General features: G+C 36.9%; 1 protein-coding gene across 4 annotated transcripts in view; it reads right to left on the reverse strand.

Annotated features, from left to right (window-relative positions):
* Nucleotides 1–19,215, reverse strand: part of Tpst (tyrosylprotein sulfotransferase) — a 532,464-nt gene that overhangs the window by 157,625 nt on the left and 355,624 nt on the right. For all 4 annotated transcript variants that reach the window (XM_081770746.1, XM_081770747.1, XM_081770749.1 and 1 more), the window contains one exon: nt 11,985–12,028. The gene's annotated coding sequence lies outside the window, so the exon portion shown is untranslated. The remainder of the gene's footprint in view (nt 1–11,984; nt 12,029–19,215) is intronic.

Consider the following 19,215-nt stretch of genomic DNA (forward strand, 5'->3'; position numbering starts at 1 on the left):
CGAAGGCTGGACTTACTCTTGAGACGCTGAATGCATACATTTCTCATTATCTTACCAATTTCGTTTTTTAGGGATTGAAAGGACGGATATGAAATCTATTCTTGAAACGCTTGATTCATAACACTTTTGTTGTTTATTAGCGTTTTTGCTTTATGATTATCCAATTTTTAATCAAAAAATGTTTAAATCAAAAACATCCCGTTTCAATAGATAACAAGAAAACGCTTTTTTTAAAAAAATGATAAATTCATTATATATATATATATATATATATATATATATATATATATATATATATATATATATATATATATATATATTTCTAGTTATCTCTTCAACTGTTTTTATTCTTGTGTCTGAAGACAGACAGATGTTGCCCTATAAGGTTTTCCATACTGTATATCTAGTTTCATTTAGAATCCTAGAACAAAGCTGTAGACGTTGTTAAGCAACAGGAATTTCTAATAATCCGAGAGAGAGAGAGTCATTCCTTTCGTTAGTCATATTAAGACACTTACATGTAAACCAACAAATAAGCGTTACAGGTAAAGAAGCGACAATTGGACAGGGAGTTTCATAGCAGTATGTCGCCAACTTTATTTAATATCTATCTGCAGAAGATAGTGAAGGAAGGTTTATATAATGAAGACGGTATTTCGGTAAAATGTTTCATGTAGACTATACGGTTTGCAAATGATAAGGTGCTTTTTGAGCAATTCGAAAATAGAATTAATAAGGTGTTAGAAATTAAGGAAAAGGTAAAAAGAATAGGGGATGGAAATAAACGTAACAAAGACAAAAATCATGGTTACTAGAGTGAATCATTAGATATAGAGGTAGGAGAAGACATACAAGGGAAAGCCAGAAATCTGGCATTATTTCTAAAACACACAGACCAGGTGCGTCCGTAAGTACAAGGTCAAACTGGCTCAAGAAATAGTGAAGCAAGAGAACTACTTAATACGGAGGTCGCCAGTGCATCAGTATCTTCATTCAGGTTTTAGTGACAATGACGATGAACGGTCAACAGCGTCTGATATGTGATCTGTTACTTTATGAATTCGAACTTGGGCATAGCGCTGCGACAGCAAGCCAAACGATTTTGTCATGCGAAAGGAAATGCGCAATAAACCACAGCAAAGCATCTAGTTGGTTTCAGAAATTTCGTGCAGGTTGAAAAAAATTCAAAGATCAGCCAACGTCCGGTCGCCTCAGGGTAACAAATGAGACCATACTACATGCCATTAAGAAAAATCCATCCCCGATTCTGAAACTAACCGGCATGAACAAGTCCATTGCAGTGCGTCACCTTCATAAACTCGGGAAATCCATCAGGATCTGATGTGCGTTTTCTGAAACGAATTGTCACATACGACGAAAAGTGGGTGCTCTTCCGAAATCCGAATATGCAAAAACAGTTGTTGGAAAAGGGCCAACTTCCAGAACCAGTCATCAAACAGGACCGTTTCTACATAAAGTCGTGCTCTGTTAGTGGTGAAAATACGAGGGTGTAATTCACTTTGATTTCGCTCCATGTATGCCAATTTTTATTCCGGACAGCTGCAACGGATGTATGCTACATTACAAAAAAAAAAAAAAAAAAAAAAAAAAAAAAAAAAAAAAAAAAGTTCCAGTGGTGAACAGCGCGCCGTGCTGCAGAGGACAACGCAAAAATACACTCGACTTGAAAAAAAAAAACGTAAAAAAATCAGGAACATGACGATATCTAACTGTTACCACACCCAGCATATAGTTTTTACCTTCCCCATTCGGAACTTTCTCTTTCGGTCCATGGTGCTCTTTCTGAAACCACGATGCTTCACCAACCAGCAGGATGTGGAAACAGTAGCGACTGATTCCTTTGCCTCTAAGGACAAAATGTGGTATGGACATGGAGGTATGGACATGGAGTTACGAAACCGACAGAAAGATGGCTACAGCCAGTTTGACACGTGGGGCTCTACTTTGGATGTTAACCTGAAAATGAATATTACTGTAATAAATACAAGTATATTGTGTACTAGAATATCGAAAGACTCATGATTCGCCTTGTATCAGTAGAGATAAGTAGTTTTCGATACCTGGGTAGTGTTATTAGTAATGATGAAGCGCGAACGTGAAATAAAAGCAAGGATAGGAATGCTATAAGAAGAACTTAGGAAGAAAAGATTGTTTTGTGGATCTCTAATTAAGAGAATGACGGAAGACTCACAAAAGGTTTCCTGTGGAATATTGTACTTTACAAGGATATTACACACAACGATGAAAACCGACTGGAGGCTTTGGAAATGTGGGTGTGTAGAATACAGAATATTAACTGGATCGAACAGAATATTAGCTGCTCGAGTTTACATGGCAGGAAAATGAGGGAGTGCGAAAGAAGCAACAATTGATGATAGGTATTAAAAAAGAAAATTCCTATGTGAAGAAGAGGTTAGCTGAAGACCATGGTGCATGGAAGCTTTTGTTTCCAGCAAATAACCTGCCAATAACAGCAGAATATGTATTATTATTATTATTATTATTATTATTATTATTATTATTATTATTATTATTATTATTATTATTATTATTATTATTATTATTATTAAGCACCTCTGGAAAGCTTGTTTCATGTTAAAAAGAATAAACTATAAACAATGACTTTCCAATTAACAGTGTTGATGCATCAGCTATTTGCGAGTCTATGATTTTCTTTGTACTAACAGGGTTAATGTGCCCCAAGGACTTAATCCGTTGTCCATGGTACCTAATATTTTGTGCATGAACCCCACATCTTTGTTATGTTTATTGAATTGACTAGGTTTGATTCGGATGCCCGGATGATAGGTTAATGCCCGTTGCTTATGAGTATCTGGAACATACATAAAAAAAAAGTTTGTTGTACTTAAAAGATAAACTTTTACCCGTATTCCAGAGAAGTAACTGAAAAATCTGTTGTCTACATAAGAAAATGCAAGAGTAGTAATAGTAATACTTTTGCAAATGACTGTATAGAACAATGGAGAAGAAATATGGAAAGGACAGAAGTATAAAATCTTTTTTAAAGCACTTACGGATCAGCAACTTCAGCGCTGTCACAAATACTACAAATCAAAGTAGCAGAAAACAGCTGTTTGAGAACGAAATGTTTCCTCTCGTCAATAACGACAGCCATTAGGTTTTCAATAATCCAGGACAATCAAAGGAAGCGAGCTCTCTATCAAGCAATCATTTGGTATCTATTTTCCCCATTCGTTCCAGTCACATGGGAATGCAGAATATGGAATTCAGGCAAAAGTGGCGCCATCAGATGAGAATTTCTCGTTTGTCGCAGTGGCATTAAACTATCTCGGGAATTCACTTCTAGGGATAGGGTTGGGTTGTGGGGTAGCGAAGAGATTCTCCAGGACAGAAAAGCTCCAATTCCACACTATATATACACACACACATACATACAGGACCAGTGGGAAAATTAAGTGAACACACGAGGTCAACATAAAATCCACAGAGACAGTAAAAAGGTAGCTTTAGCACACTAGTTTGTATAAAGTATAACGAAGAATATAACTGAATAGCCTTCTACTCGGAATTGAGAAGAATAGAATGAAGTAGAGATTCATAACGTACTCCACGGTATGACTGACATTTCCCATTGCCTGACAATTTGAGTTGTCATCATGCAAAATATACGAACTTCGAAGGCATTTTTTAAAAATGTTTTCTATGCTTACGGTACAATTGAAGAAACAAATAATAATTATTACTAAAACACGAGAGAAATATATGAAACACAGCTCCAGTGAAAAATATTTCAAAATTTACGCTAAATCCGTTATCCATGAAAAACCTTCTCCTGAGCGATTATGGATGTCTTCTAAGAAGCCACTGAACTTGAAAACAGGACACTCAGAAACAGGGTCGGATCCAGAATTTTCTGACCGGGGATGCAGCAATAACTACCAGTATATTTGATTTTTTTAAAAAATTCCTTTAGGCATCTGTGGTGTGAATGAGACACTGCACTGGAAATGTTCAGTGTCTGGTATTAGAAATGGAACTCACGAATTTCCGAATGCAAAACCAACGCTTTACCGACTGAGGCACGGCCGCTTGGTATCGATATAATTTTAGCATATAGTTAGTTTGCTGTTTTAGATCAGGAATTTCTTTAATTATGGACACTTGGAATATGATGCATACTTGTATCGTACAAAATCCTTATGCAAGCGTTGCTATTTCTACTACTAGCTTCTCATTTTAGATAGTATATATTTACAAAGAAGGGTAAGTGCACGCGTACCGGTGCACCTCCCCTAAATCCGGCCCTACTCAGATCTGATGTTCCCTCGCAGACACAGTTGGGATTTTGTGACCTACAGAGGACGGTCCATGATTTTCTTGGTTTCTGGGTAATGTCTTGCGTATAAATACTCTTCTTTATGCCCATAAATCACTTTCGAAACTTATAGTTTTTATACTATGATTCATTTAACACTAAAACTATCTTTGAGATATAAGACTTGGCTGAATTAATGTTATCCAAGAGGCTCGAGAAATATCTCGTCTCGTCCTAAAAACGAGATGTGAATTGTAATGTTTCTCATCATCGTGTCCGTGGGTTTTCTCGGAATTCTCCCGTTTCCCCCCCACATTCTCATTCCACCAATGCTTCCATCATCATCACTGACTTACCTTAATCACCCGTCTTCCTCAGCCTAAAGGGCATAATCTAGTGGTGGGCACAAAACCGGTTTTTCGGTTTTTAGGAAAACAAACAATTTTTGAAAATTTTCAAAAACCGGTTTTCACCGAAACCGGTTTTGGTTTTCTCCAAAAATCGGTTCGGTTTTTCGCCTAAACCGGTTATCGGTTATTACCAAAACCGGTTCAGTTTTCACCGGATCCGGTTTCGGTTTTCTTCAAAACCGGTTCTGCTTTTTTTTCAAAATTGGTTCTATTTCAGACCAGAATAGGATTTCGTTGTTCTCCGGAAACCGATTCCGTTTCCACAGAAATAGTTTTGTGTTTTCCGAAAGTTTTCACTGAAACCAGTTTCTATAAAAACCGGTTTTGCCCATCCCTGCATAATCGTCGGACTTTAAACTGGAAGATTTCATTTTCATTTCATATTTTTCGTCTTGTGTCGACTATGAAAATGTTTTCGCTTCCTATTATAAAGGAGGATATCGGGACGAGACGAGAAATATAATGTATTCGGACGAAACTAATGATAGATACGTAGGATTTCAAACACTGGTTTTCAACTGATGTGTCATAATACACTGAGTTGTTACGCAGTCCCCTATGGTGTGTCGCGAAATTTCAGAATTTAAAAATCATGAAGAATTGAATAATAATTAGTTAAAACTGAGAGAGACAGCACCAGTCAACACCTCCGACGGCAACAATAAGGCTCAATGCCATATAAAGCCATTACAAATACTAATAGGTTTCACTATTATAATTTATATTATTATTATTATTATTTATAATAAAAATATCAAACAAATGTGTCGCGACGTTCTGAACATTCAAAGCACTGTGTCGTCAGTCAAAAAAGGTTGAGAACCACTGATCTAAAGTAACAACGTTTAGAATATTGTATCGATTTACACTACATAGAGACGGTTCTATATCTTAGCTATCACTTTAATGAAACCAGAAATGTCTCATAGCTTGAAATTCAATCACAATAGGAACCGAAACTTACTTGTTTACTTACAGAGATCAAACAAGTTTAAACTGACTGATGGTTTGCATGTTTCTTGAAGTTTAGCGTTCCTTTTCAGCACCGAGACTATACCAGACGTGGATCTTACAGTTTATTGTAATTTCCGCTTGACATTTCAATGTACGCAATTTGAACACGGAATTACGTGCATCAAAGGCGCACGAGCGCTAGCTATAAGGAAGAACAGATTGATTGAATGAGGTCTACCATCTATTTTCAGTATCAGCCTTTACAAAATGGGAACTACCGCCACAGCTGGAATCTGAACCATTACTCCCATTTGTACCCAAGCAATTGTGTCACTGCACAGTGGTTCAGGACCAGCAAAAACCTGGCCAAAACCTATAATTGGTTAGAACAATGTACTACGTGGTTCTAAAGTCCCAAATATGTGAGAATTGTATATTTATAGTACTAAGAATTAACGAACACGTTCATCGTTCAGTTGCTAGCCTTTCTGCAGAAGAGAGTAGTAGGAAATGTTTGTAAACACTGATAAAGTACAGCCTATTCAAATGCAATACGTCAGTACACGCACACATACAAATCTGCACTACACTCACACATACAAGTCTTCATTACGCTCACACACACACACAAATGAAGAACGAGAATTCACTTTGTCAACTACATCTGTACGTCCATCATTACTGTCACTGCCAATATCGCTGAAATCAGATGGAATGCCTTCATATTTTGGCTGCTGGATGCCGCGTTGGCTCCTTCCCCTCCATCCTCCGACGTCTTCAACAGCAGTCGTCCTTCGTGTGACAAGCAACGTCTTTTCTTCCCGGTAGCCACGTGCCTAATACTCAAAGAAAAGGGATCAGAAGTAATCAGAAGCATTAACAGCATATCCTGATTCGTAATAGCGCGAGAGAATTTGTGCGAGTGACCTTCCTAAAATGTTCGTAAGTCTTTATTCAGTGCCTCCTGTGCCTCTTCAGAAAGCTGGCCTATTGGTCAAATGGCATTCTGTATCACAGCCGAGCCATGAACAAGTATTTTGTGGATACTAACAGGTATATAGAACCAACTGTAAGGATGAACAAAGAGTTTGGCTGTCTCCAGTGCATAACTTTCAAAAGCCTTGGGATCAACATCAAGTCAAGAGTTGATTACAGATAGTATTACCAAAAAACGTTAATCAGTTGTTCAAAAATACTCGTTATTTGCAAAGATTGGTGTGGGTTTGCAAAAAATCTTCTAACAGTGTTCCCATCATTGCTTGTTCCACTACCTCCTCCTTTGGTTCAATCAGCATTAAGGCCTGCTTTTTCCCTAAACGGCTTCTGAATCTAATGTTTTCGAGATTCCGGTAATACCTTGTGCTTCTTTCGAACTTGTCATGTCTCGAAATCGAGTCTATACGCAGTATGGAGGAGGCACTCAAAAATCGTATTTATGCATGTAACAATGACAATCCAAAGTGAAATGTGAGTGCGTCTACGTCTTTCACAGAAACTCTTTCTAAATTGCTCATTCATTCGGGGTGCTTTTCGAATATAACACACTTAAGGAGATTTGTTGTCCATGAGTGCATTACATACTTTTCCATCGACCATAGTGAGAATGAGCTCGTGATGCACAGTAATCTGGGTTGTATTGGCGTTCGCAGTTGATGGGTGAAAATCTTGAATATACTGTTCGATTCATTGGTTTTATATTGTCACATCTTTCGTTTCCTTGCAAAAGCGAAATCTTATAGGGCAGCAATATCTCGTTGATGACGTTCGAGAATTCTGCCACACTACAATTTGCTCGCCTACAACTAGCCGAATTGGCACGAAAGACGTAAACAGCAGGTCTTCATCAAAACATAATATGTCCTGCTGAAATTTCTGCTTGTGTACACTGTGACCTGTGCTTCAATCACAACCCCATTTAGATATTAAGGTCAAGAAGATAGCTATCTCGCTGGGAATACAGCTGACCCTGCAGTCGTTAGCCATCAGGAAACGTTCAGTTTTTTGTTCAATAAAGCCTGCAATATAATTTTTGCACTGACATTTGAAACAGTAATATTCTCGCCTGACGGGTAACAATTTTTCTTAGCTCGAATAGTTGCTGATAACTTGGATAAATGTCTGCGTGGCGCGTTTTGGCACCAAGACATAGACAGTTGTATTGGCTTTTGGTTAACTTAGCATCGAGAAACAATGCAAGCGCCTCTTCTTTGGTGTACGGTTTGGGTGAAAGGCTTTGGTTCTTTGCGCTCATAAACGATAGTCTTATCTTATCTTATCTAGCCGGAGTTGTTTCTGTTACCTCACGAAGTACTTTTGCTGGAACTTCTTGTCCTGATGCCCGAAGACTCATTTTGCAGCAAAGGCCAGTTCCGATGTACTGGCAGATGTGCGTTCTTCTGTTTTCCTCCGTTTGGTTCTGCCACTCGATTCTCTGAAATCCTTCAATGGACGACCGCCAGGATTTGATTGATTTTCCATCTGTCTCTGGACTGTAAACGTCAGTTCTCCATCAAGCCATTCTGTATGTGTCTTCAGGAAGATGTCATGATTTCTGCCACTCTTATACAGTTTTCGTTACACTTGGCTGCAAAACCTAGAAACAGTTCGTCGAATGTCTTCACTAACGTAGGCTGGGTGATCAACCAAGGTGCAATTACATCAAGACCCAGGTATTTTGGCGTCATCTACGATAAATGTTTCTTGTAATCACATATGCTTAGTTACTAAGCCATGAACTTGAATGATAAATACTCTATTTGAAAATTATTTCACAAACATGTTCACAATGGTTAACTTCCACCCTTTCTAACTCACACATTATATATATTACTCGTGTCCAAAATTATTGTCGTATGTCTATAAATATGGTGTTGTAGGAATATAATATAATAACGATTTCACCCGGTATTTCTTATAATGTTAGCATGTGTATGATCAGCAGACATGTACGTGGCAAATTTCATGTCAAAAGAGCAGTAAATAAGAACAATAAAACGAAAATAAAACTTTCTTGTCGATTTAGCAACATTTTGTTTTACTCATTCTAATTTTCGTATTTGTAATTCTTTTCCTATGAAATTGACAGCAAAAATATACATTTCCCGATTATGTACATAGTATCAGTATTAAAAGTACCCTGGAAAATCATTATCAAATTATATTCTTACAAGAAGACAGTTATAGATATGCGACAATCATTTTGGACATGAGTGTACATAGTAAAGTATGGATATTTCGTAACCCATACTCGAAACGAGTATCCTTCTTAGCAATTTTCAAAAATGGGTTTTGGCTAGATTTTTGCTCGTCCTGAACCACTGTGCACTGTAGGAAATCGAACGATGGACCACATGTACAGAAAAACAAGCGTGTTCTCTCCTTAGACCAACGAGTCTTGTACGAATCTGTATAAAAACGAATGTTAATAAAGTGGGAAACAATCTCAATTGGATTAGATTAGTGCAGGAAAAAATAAATAGGAGGCGTTAGTTCTTCCAGTCATGATTATTGCAGGAAATAATAAATAGGAGGCTTGTTTCTCCTGTCATGACTAGTGTAGGAAAGAAAAATAAGCGTGATTTTGTTTCTCTAGTCATGAATAGTGCAGGAAAGAATAAAAAGACGGACTTCACTTCCTTTAGTGACCAACTCCTGCGTTTCTTACTTCACACAGTTAGTTTATTAAATATTTCACGATTTCACGAAATATTCACTACACATTTCACTGGATTTCACATGCCCATTTTACGTTAAAACCCACATTTGTGAGTGTGCGTGTGGTTTGTTTGTAGACAGAAAAGAACAGACTTCACAGCATTCTCGAGATACCACTTTCAGTTTGAATGCAACCAAACTAAACATAAAGTCAGCTGGCATCCGAGACGAGAACGGAGGAGTCGTCAAGGGGGTTTGCTCATTTTCGCTTGTTGATTTCGTTTGCACTTCTCATTTAGGAAAACGTTCATTAAGAGTTACGCACAGAAATAACATTTTGGAACGTCGGAAATTCCCAGGTCAACGGAAAACAAGTTACAACAACACTCTTAGTTAAGGTTAGGAAGAGGAAAAATCTGAATATAACAACACGCAAAGCGAAGTAAATGCATAAAAGTTATAACCTACAGGGAAACGTAATACAGATTTAATAAAAGTAGTAAAGCATCAAAGACAAAACACAAATATTTGTAGACTTGCATCCCATTGCATGTAAAATTCAAGTATTCATACAAAATTCTGGAATATCGTCGTATTTCCTCTTCTTTGCACTCCATACACGAGTTTAGTAAGAAACAGAAACAAGGAAGATGACGTGGTGAAAACCATAAGCATGCGTCCCCAGAAATCATCAACCAAACATTCCACTCTCACCAGATGATGGTATTTTACGTATGCCAGAAGTGTTTCCACATTGATGATGAAAGTGATGTAACTAGCGATATTGAGATTGGTGATAGTGATACAGAGTCACTGGATGAAATATTGGAACTAACTGCAAAAGGCAATTGACAGAGTAATATCATTGAAAGGTTGACGTTTAGCTCAACTTTGTTATAAAAAGTATGACATGAAAGAAGAACTAACTCTAAGAAGTGTTCAGGGGGGTGAAGGCGCGGTGGCTCAGTGGTAGAGCGTTTAAGTCCGGTGCTTGGGTCCGGAATATGCGAAAAATATGCGAAAATGTACAGTAATTGGCCAGTAGATGCAAATAAAATTTTTGAGCTTAATAAGAGTACAGTTTTGCTCCACAGGCTAGAAATTAACAACCAAAGTTACTATTATATTGAGAAAAATAGTTTAGGATTGTAAAAATGAGACAATGCATTTTGTGGTTATTTTTCAAAAAAGTTCTAATTTCTAGTTTTTTTTTAAAAAAAAAATCTATGAATTTCTAGGATATCATGTTTCTTTTACAGTTTTAAGAGTTTGTAATGCATAAATTATAAGAAATACAACAGTACTTCAAAAATATTTGAATATTACATAAATTAGGCCTGTTTATAGTATAAAAATAATGAACAATTCTTAAAAATGAAATGAAATCTTTAAGTTTTACGTCCCATGGTTATGCCGGTGAGGCTAACGGGGACGGTGATTATTAGATGAGTGAAATGGTGGAATGAAAAAAGTGGAAGGAAACGGGAGAACCCCGAGAAAACCCACGAGCACGGTGTTTGTCCACCAGAAAGTCCACACGGCGCGAGCTGGGGTCCCTGGTTCGATCCCTGTACTCTTATTAAGCTCAAAAATTTTATTTGCATCTACTGGCCAATTACTGTACATTTTCGCATATTTTTACTTTAAAAATATGTAAAAATTCTATACAGCTTAGAATAAAAAGAATGAGCGAAATCAGTGTTTGAATCCGGGGCGGCATTATTTCGGCTACATTGATTCACGGCGGGAGCTTATGTGGTTCGGATTCGACGTTAATCTGTAGGACCACCTCTCATTAGCCTCGCTGTTGACAGGGACACTAAACTGAAAATCAAACCAGAATCAAATTTCTGGTACACAATTCATCACCTCAGGACAGATATTGAATATCAAAATGGACAATGTAAACCCGGAGTGAGTGAAGCGACCCTGTAATCAGGCTCTCTTGGAGGCAAGATAGTATGGTGTGTAAAGGCCTATACTATAAGGGTTGATAACGCATGACTGTGTATCCAAAAATGTATCGGATACAAACTCCAATCATGGTTCGAAGATCACATTAATTGTAGCTCCACTCCTTTGTAACCTTGGTATTGCATGAGGACACAAAACCTCAAACGATATGCTGTTAGCACGCAGTCTTCCTTAATTCTGGTTTGCTTAACCTATAATCACTAGTTCTTAATTAAACACTTCTATACAAATTGTTCGTATAGAATTTTCAAATTTTATGGAGAAAATATCTGACAATCGCTGTAATGCAGAGTATATTTTAAAAAATGTTGAACTAAAAGTACCAAAATTAGTACGAGGGCTATACTATTGTTTCAAAGAATGTCAGGAAACATGTTTTAATCACAAGGCTTTCAACCAACTATAATAACTGTATAATTACTATTATATTTGATTTTATTTCTTAAAAATGGTTTAGGAATTGACACTATTTCCCACAGCTTACCTTTTTACCCGCGTATAATAATACAATTATATATTATAACACTGAACTGTAATATTAGGTGCTATTTTTGCTTTCAGCTGTTCTCAGCACGTTAATAAAGATTATCACCATTATATGAATTATGCACTTAATATGCGGTGCTTGCATGTTGATTTTAATAATATAATAGGTATTTAATTATTTTACTTACCAAAATATCTCAGTTGATAGTGCCGTGAAGACCCGAACCTTCACCTGAAATAAACAGAAAAAAACATAAATATGTGCCTAAGAGGGTTTTAAACGTATAAACAAAGAATTAAATTCATGCTGTTCTTACGTATAGGTTAGTGGCTTTGTGTCAGGTGGTGCGCAGAGGTGCTCATCTATCGGATAACCACTTTTGTTCAAAATATTGTACAAATGAAACAATAATATTATAATTTCTTCGCATAACTTTCTACAAAACACTATTTAGTAAACTAAGCAATGTTTCTGAGATTATTTTAAATTTTCCCCAGATGATCGCCAATGCCTACAATGTCATAACTGAACATTATCTTTCGTAGTGGCTAACAGAAATTATTCCAACAAGTACTAGGACCTACCGTCTAAATAGTACGAATAATTATACCCAAATAATTATATGAAGACATTTTTTCGTTTTTCCGTGTTTTATTTTGCTTTCCACAATACGCGGAGCGGCAATTACGAAACTAGACTTATATAGGGTAAGAACTCCAAATAAGACCCTAAAAGTTAGGATGCTATATGGTTAATTATAGCATAAACGAACACTGCTGTTACTTTAATATATTCTGTGGAATGTCTGATTTACGATAAAAACTATTGGAATACATAAAAATATAACAATAAAAATTATATTGAAAAAATGTGAAAAATGTCTATATTTTTTGTCTTATATTGGTGCCAGGAATCACCTCCCAAATATTGTCGTTGTTGTTTTCAAACACCCTGTATATAAAGCGTCCCATCTTTCCTTGAGCATTTGCTACAAACCATATGAAAATCGGACTTCAGTTAGAAATTCCTAACCTGAATGGAATCCATGAGTTTTAACAAATTACCCTATCTTATTAATGAAAAGTACACTTCAGGAAATCACCAAGAGACTTCGAGAAAAGCATAGCGGTATCTATCCCGAAGAGAAAAGGCGCACGGAAATGGGAAGAATACAGAACGTTAAGTTTTCCTATGCATCAAAAATACTGTGCAAAATTATCGCACACCGAATAGAAGAGAAAATCGAAAAGCGGTTATCGGACGACTAGTTTGGATTCAGAAGGAAAAGGGGAACAAGGGAAGCAATACTGAACCTACGGTTGATCATAGAATAGCACATCAGAATAAACAAACCAATTGTGATAGCACTTGTAGATATAGAAAAAGCTTTTGACAACGTAGATTGGAATATCATGTTCATAGAGTTGAAGAATCTGAAAGTGGATTACAGAGACAGAAGAATAATATACCAACTTTATAGGAACCAAGCAGATGTTACAGGAAAAGATCAGAAGGAAGCAAGCATAAGTAAAGGAGTGAGGCAAGGATGTGGACTTTCACCTCTCCTGTTCAACGTCTATATAGAAGAGGTTATGAAAGAATTCCTGGATAAAAACGAGAAAGACATAAAAATAAATGGTCAGGTTTTCAGCACAATAAGGTTTGCTGATGACATAGTATTGAGAGCGGAGAACGAAAAGGACTTGCAGGAAGCACTTTCAAATTTGAACGACCAACTGGAAAAAAAACATGGAAAATGAAGATGAATAAGAAGAAACCAAAAAGATAAAGTGCACAAGAGCAGGACAGGAAGGGGCAAACGTATGGCTAGATGGACAGAAAATCGAAGACGTTAAGACGTTCCCCTGTTTAGGAAGTCTAATATCCCCGGACGGAAGAAGTGAAAAAGACGTAAGTTCTAGAATAGCGAAGGCTAAACACGCATTAGATACGAAAAGAGGGCTACTAACATCAAGAAATGCGTCGTTGGACGTTCGCAAACAATTTATTCAAGATACTGGTATGGAGCGTGGCGCTTTACGGATCAGACACGTGGACATTGAGAAAAACTGAAATATCCAAGCTCGAAGCATTTGAAATGTGGTATTGGCGCAGAATGCTGCGCATATCATGGACCGAAAGGAAAAGGAATGAAGACGTACTAAATGAAGCTAATGAAGGACGACAGATCATAAAGATAATAGGAAAAAGAAGAAACAGTATGCTTGGCCATCTTATTTGGCACTCAGGTTGGATCACGGTGCTAATAGAGGGAAAGGCAGAAGGAAAACCAGGAAGGGGAAGCCCAAGGATAGAGTATGTAGATGCAGTTACGAAGAAGAGGCATTATCAAACTATAAAACATCTCTTCCAAGCGAATTTCCATCTTGCCCACCAATCTATGATTGAGGTGAACAAGACTATATATATATATATTAACCAAGAGGAACTTGAATGGGAATGGCGGAAACTTCATAACGAGGAACTACATAATTTATACGGTTTACCCAACGTTGTTAGGGTTGCCAAGTCTAGGAGGCTTAGGTGGGCAGGTCATGTAGCTAGAATGGAAGAAAGTAGAAACGCTTTCAAAGTCTTGACTGGAAGACCAATCGGAAAACGACCATTAGGAAGACCTAGGCGCAGATGGGAGGACAATATCAAGATGGATCTCGCAGAGATTGGAATACAAAGTAGAAACTGGATACAGTTAGCTAAGGATAGAAGTCAGTGGAGAGCTTTTGTGAACGCGACATTGAACCTCCGGGTTCCATAGGCCAGAGAGTTAGTTAGTTAGTTAGTTATATTACAGTATGTCTGTATTTATGCGCAGTTCGCTTTGACACGGAAGTTTTCAAGTGAATCTTATGTGTGACCTTGGGAACACTTCAGCTTGGCCGATAGCCAATATGGCGCATAACCTGGTAAAGAAAAAGCAATTCTGACACTTTTTAAATTATTTCTGAAGATAACTTATATTGGAACACAACAATCAAGACGGAGTCAACAATGCAATGGAAATTGGGAAAGAAACTACCGTGCCCTGTAGTACGGTACTATCCATCTACCTGAAGGACTGAGGGAAAACGTAAAACATGATAGAATGGTCACCTCCGGTATTCGTCTAAGGAGTTTTGGATTGCAGAGCTAAGTCACGTTACGACTCAATGTTAATGAACGCTTTCTTATAGTCGAAATATCTTTATCACAGATACGGGTCTTCAATCAAAATAAATGGAAGTTATACGAATAATGACAGCAACAATTTTGGAGGTATATGAGAATTGTTTCGGACATATTGATTCCGTTCCCGATTGGAGAATGGGTTATCAGAACTTCAAGTTACTCTTTCTTCAATATTTCACAAACGCTACTACTGCCAAGTGAAAAAAAAATCGCACCAGAGAAATTTAATCGCAATGATAAAATAAGATTTTTAGACACAATTAGGCCTAAGGGAAAAACAAGCAAAAGTTTGAGAACCACTAATTTAACAAGTAAATTTGCATAAGAAATAAAAAAAGCACAAATGTTCAGTAAAATCGTCATAATGCTAGAGTGTTGTTCTAAATGCAATACATCTGCAAACAGTACCCATTGTGCTTATTTGTGTTCTTTCTTGTTTATGTATGACGTCTACCATAGCTGAATTGTTCACTATTATTCACCATTATGCTCCAGTTCATGTAGGAGCAACTGTCCATAATTCGTGTACAAAATGAATGCAACCTTAGTGAGAACTGCACGATATATTTTCCTATACTGCACAAACAGAATGTTCTGCTCCATTGCTTTAGTAGCATAATAAAGTGTTGATGCGGTATTTGTTGGATGTTATGTGAAACAATTCTATGGACATTCTCAAATTACTTTGACATTGAAGTTAACACATTACGTACACTCATGTCCAAAATTATTGTCGCATGTCTATGTTGTAGGAATATAATTTGATAACGAATTCGCCCAGTATTTCTTATAATGTTGGTATGTGTATAATCGACAAAGACATGTTTGTGGCAAATTTCATGTCAAAAGAGCACTAAATAAGAACAATAAAACGAAAATAAAACTTTCTTGTCCATTTAGTAACATTTTGTTTTACTCATTCTAATTTTCGTATTTATAATTCTTTTCTTATGAAATTTTCCACAACTATACATTTCCCGATAATACACATAGTATCAGTATTAAACCTACCCTCCAGAATCATTATCAAATTATATTCTTACAAGAAGGCAGTTATAGATATGTGACAATCATTTTGGACATGAGTGTACTTTCGCCAGTGGCTAAAAATAATCAAAGCAGTAGTATTTTTTAAGTCTCAGTTTGGTTCTTTCAGTAATTGGAATTTAAAGTCGATTTGCAGAACGAAGCTGGACAAAATGTAACAGATAATTTAATGTAATATTTGAATCACATGCAGTACTATTCAGAACAGAATCCAGGTCTAGCACGAAAGTGAATCCAGGCCTATTAACTATTTAACCATGTGGGTGTTGAAGTCGGACAGCATGCCATCTGTCACATAGCACGTTATAATCAGGAAGTGTCAAGCCATTCGCGGATAATATCTATTCTCCTCTACTCAGAAAGTGTCTGACTACTTACAAGGAGCAGGGTATCTTGTCGGACTATTATCTAGCCAGAATATCAAAGGTTGTTTTATCTCCCATGTCTTCGAATTAAATAAAATATGTATCTGACCACAGTGTCCAATCAGGCAAGACTTTTATGGTCTGTTTTCATATACATTTTTGTTAGCTTGACATCAACGAACAATACTGCACCTTCCTGTAGAGAAAATAAATCCTGTCTGTTTTATGTGTGACAGTACACGGCTCCTTATGGACTAACAAAACTTACAATAACTCAATTTTAATTATACATATAAAAATTACTGAGTGGGTTTGAGGAGTCCCCCCGCTCATAGGATGACCTGTAACCTAAAATAGCTTGTGATTCTTAGGGTTAAGTGGACTAGAACCGTCTGCGGGTAGAACATTTACGCAATATCACAAGAGAGTTTCGTTATACAAGTTGAAACTACTGTAGACTTCCAAATTAGGAGAATTAAAAAATAAAACTGATCGTAGTAGATTTATAACTTTCAGTTGTAATAAGGTAAAAGACGAAACTTACTCCTGGAACGCTGAGGAAATATGAAAATGCTAGTTCTTGCTATCTATCACCGGATTTAGTATTGGAAAATTAATATTCAAACCGAAAGTGGTAGTAAATGTCTACAGTTATCGGTTAGGGGAATAAAGTAAGAAATGGAATACATTGCAATGTTCTGTAGATAGAGTTTAAATAGTGTGTACGGAATTTTAACCCTTTAACTTTTTTTTTATTATAAAAAGAATGTCTTATAAAATTTTTTTACAAAGTCTTTTCTTTAAGTATGTTTTCAGTGTACAATAAGATTGAAGCTCCTCGATACATGATGTGGTCTCAAACTAAAGGATATTTGTATCAGCCAACAGCAACCAGAGACCCCGGTATTAAAGGATATCTCCTTCGCTCGTAGCAGCCTTAGCAGATTGTTTTAAAGGGTTGTACTCCATAAGTCATGGGAGCCACAAGAGTAGGTAACAGAGAAAGTTTCCGTGGCCCATTGCAGCTTCGAGAGGTTTTGATAGGTGAGCGATCAGCACTGAACTGATAATTTCCTCGTCCCGTTGTCCTCTTTTATAGCCATTTTCTTGGAGGGACAGTCGGCTTTCTTCGTAGTTTTCCGAATTTTCTTCGTTCCTTCCTGGAGGTGTAGTCTCCTTTTGTCGTTGTAACTGTTTGTTAATAATTGTACGTAAAAACTAGGGATGGGCAAAACCGGTTTCTATAAAAACCGAAACTCGAAAAACCGACATTTCGGTTTTCTCCAAAAACCGGTTCGGTTTTTCACCGAAACTGGTTTCGGTGAAAACTTTTCGAAAGAACATAAAACTATTTCTGTGAAAATGGATTCGGTTTCCGGAGAACAACGAAACACCATTCTGGTCAGAAATAGAACAAATTTTGGAAAAAAACCGGAATCGGTATTGAAGAAAACCGAAACCGGATCAAGTGAAAAACCGAACCGGTTTTAAAGAAAACCGAAACCGGTTTCGGTTTTTCTAAAAGCCGAAATCCGAATAACCGGTTTTTGTGCCCACCACTAGTAAAAACACGTTTGTAATTAAATCACGTGGCTTACAGTACGTATGGATATATGGATCCTTACAATATTGTTCGAACAATATTAATCGATTGCAGACAACTGCTTCTCTCTATCTCTTACCGTTTCTGCACCATAAAAACCCATAATGAAACCGGAAGCACTAGTTACTTTCTACCACTTCCGGTTCCAGCAGAAAGATGATGCTGAAGATGGTATCTTTTCTTGACATACCAAATCAATTATAAGTAACCACTTGTTGCTATCTAGTACCGTTCTTGTTCTATATCGGTCAACATTGAAACCGAAAATGGTTAAATTTTAACTGCTTCTGGTTCGAATAGAAAGGGTTACGGATGAGATGATAAATTTATTCTTAGGACACTGAAGAGATTCCATGGAACTGATTCTCGATATTTCTTACCGTTTTTCTCCTGATACTTATTGACAGACAGACACAGTCGTTCTATAAAGACTTCCAATAGCTTGGAAGAACAAGCCTATGTTCTTCTACCGAAACAACAACAACAACAACAACAACAAAAAGTAGGGATGCGCACGAGACAAGATTTGTGGCTGTCTCGTCTCGAAAAAGTGCTGTAAAAGTGATGTCTAGACTCGAAAAATGTATATTTCTTTATTGGAAGAGCCGTGTCTCGACACGAATTTTGTTAGGAAAATCCTGTCTCACACTGGTAATAAATAAATAAATAGTTTCGCTCCAAATAATAAGATAATTTACTTAATGTTTTAATCCTTGTATACAACCATTAGCACATTAGGTAAGTTTTTTCCTCTAGTTTGAAGCCATAGAAGTTTAATTTCTATCCGTTATAACTTCTCTCAAGAGCTGTCACCAGGAAATCCACGGGGGAGGTCCACCGGCTCAGGACCTCCACCCCAAAACTCCCTAATTCAATATACATTTGTACACTTTCTCAATAAACAGGAAAATGACTGATGTACAATGAAAATTTTATCTTATACTTTTAACTTCTAGTCTTTCTTTTATAAAAACCTGAAAATGTACGTGGAATTATTTTACAATTACTTATCGTGTTTCTGAGTGCAGAATAATGCCCGTTCAATTGTTATATAGACGTAGTGGCTTGTAGTATTGAAGCCCCACCTCCAAAGCTTCGACCCCTTCCAACAAAAACTTCTGGGTGCGCGCCTGGCTACCAGAGATCCATATCAAGAACGTACGATATGAAGATGGTTCTCCTCCCTTAACTCTACTCGTTAGAAAAAAGGCTAAAGA

Source organism: Thermobia domestica, chromosome 9 (assembly GCF_964235325.1).
Source record: "Thermobia domestica chromosome 9, izTheDome1.hap1.1, whole genome shotgun sequence".
Classification (NCBI taxonomy): domain Eukaryota; kingdom Metazoa; phylum Arthropoda; class Insecta; order Zygentoma; family Lepismatidae; genus Thermobia; species Thermobia domestica.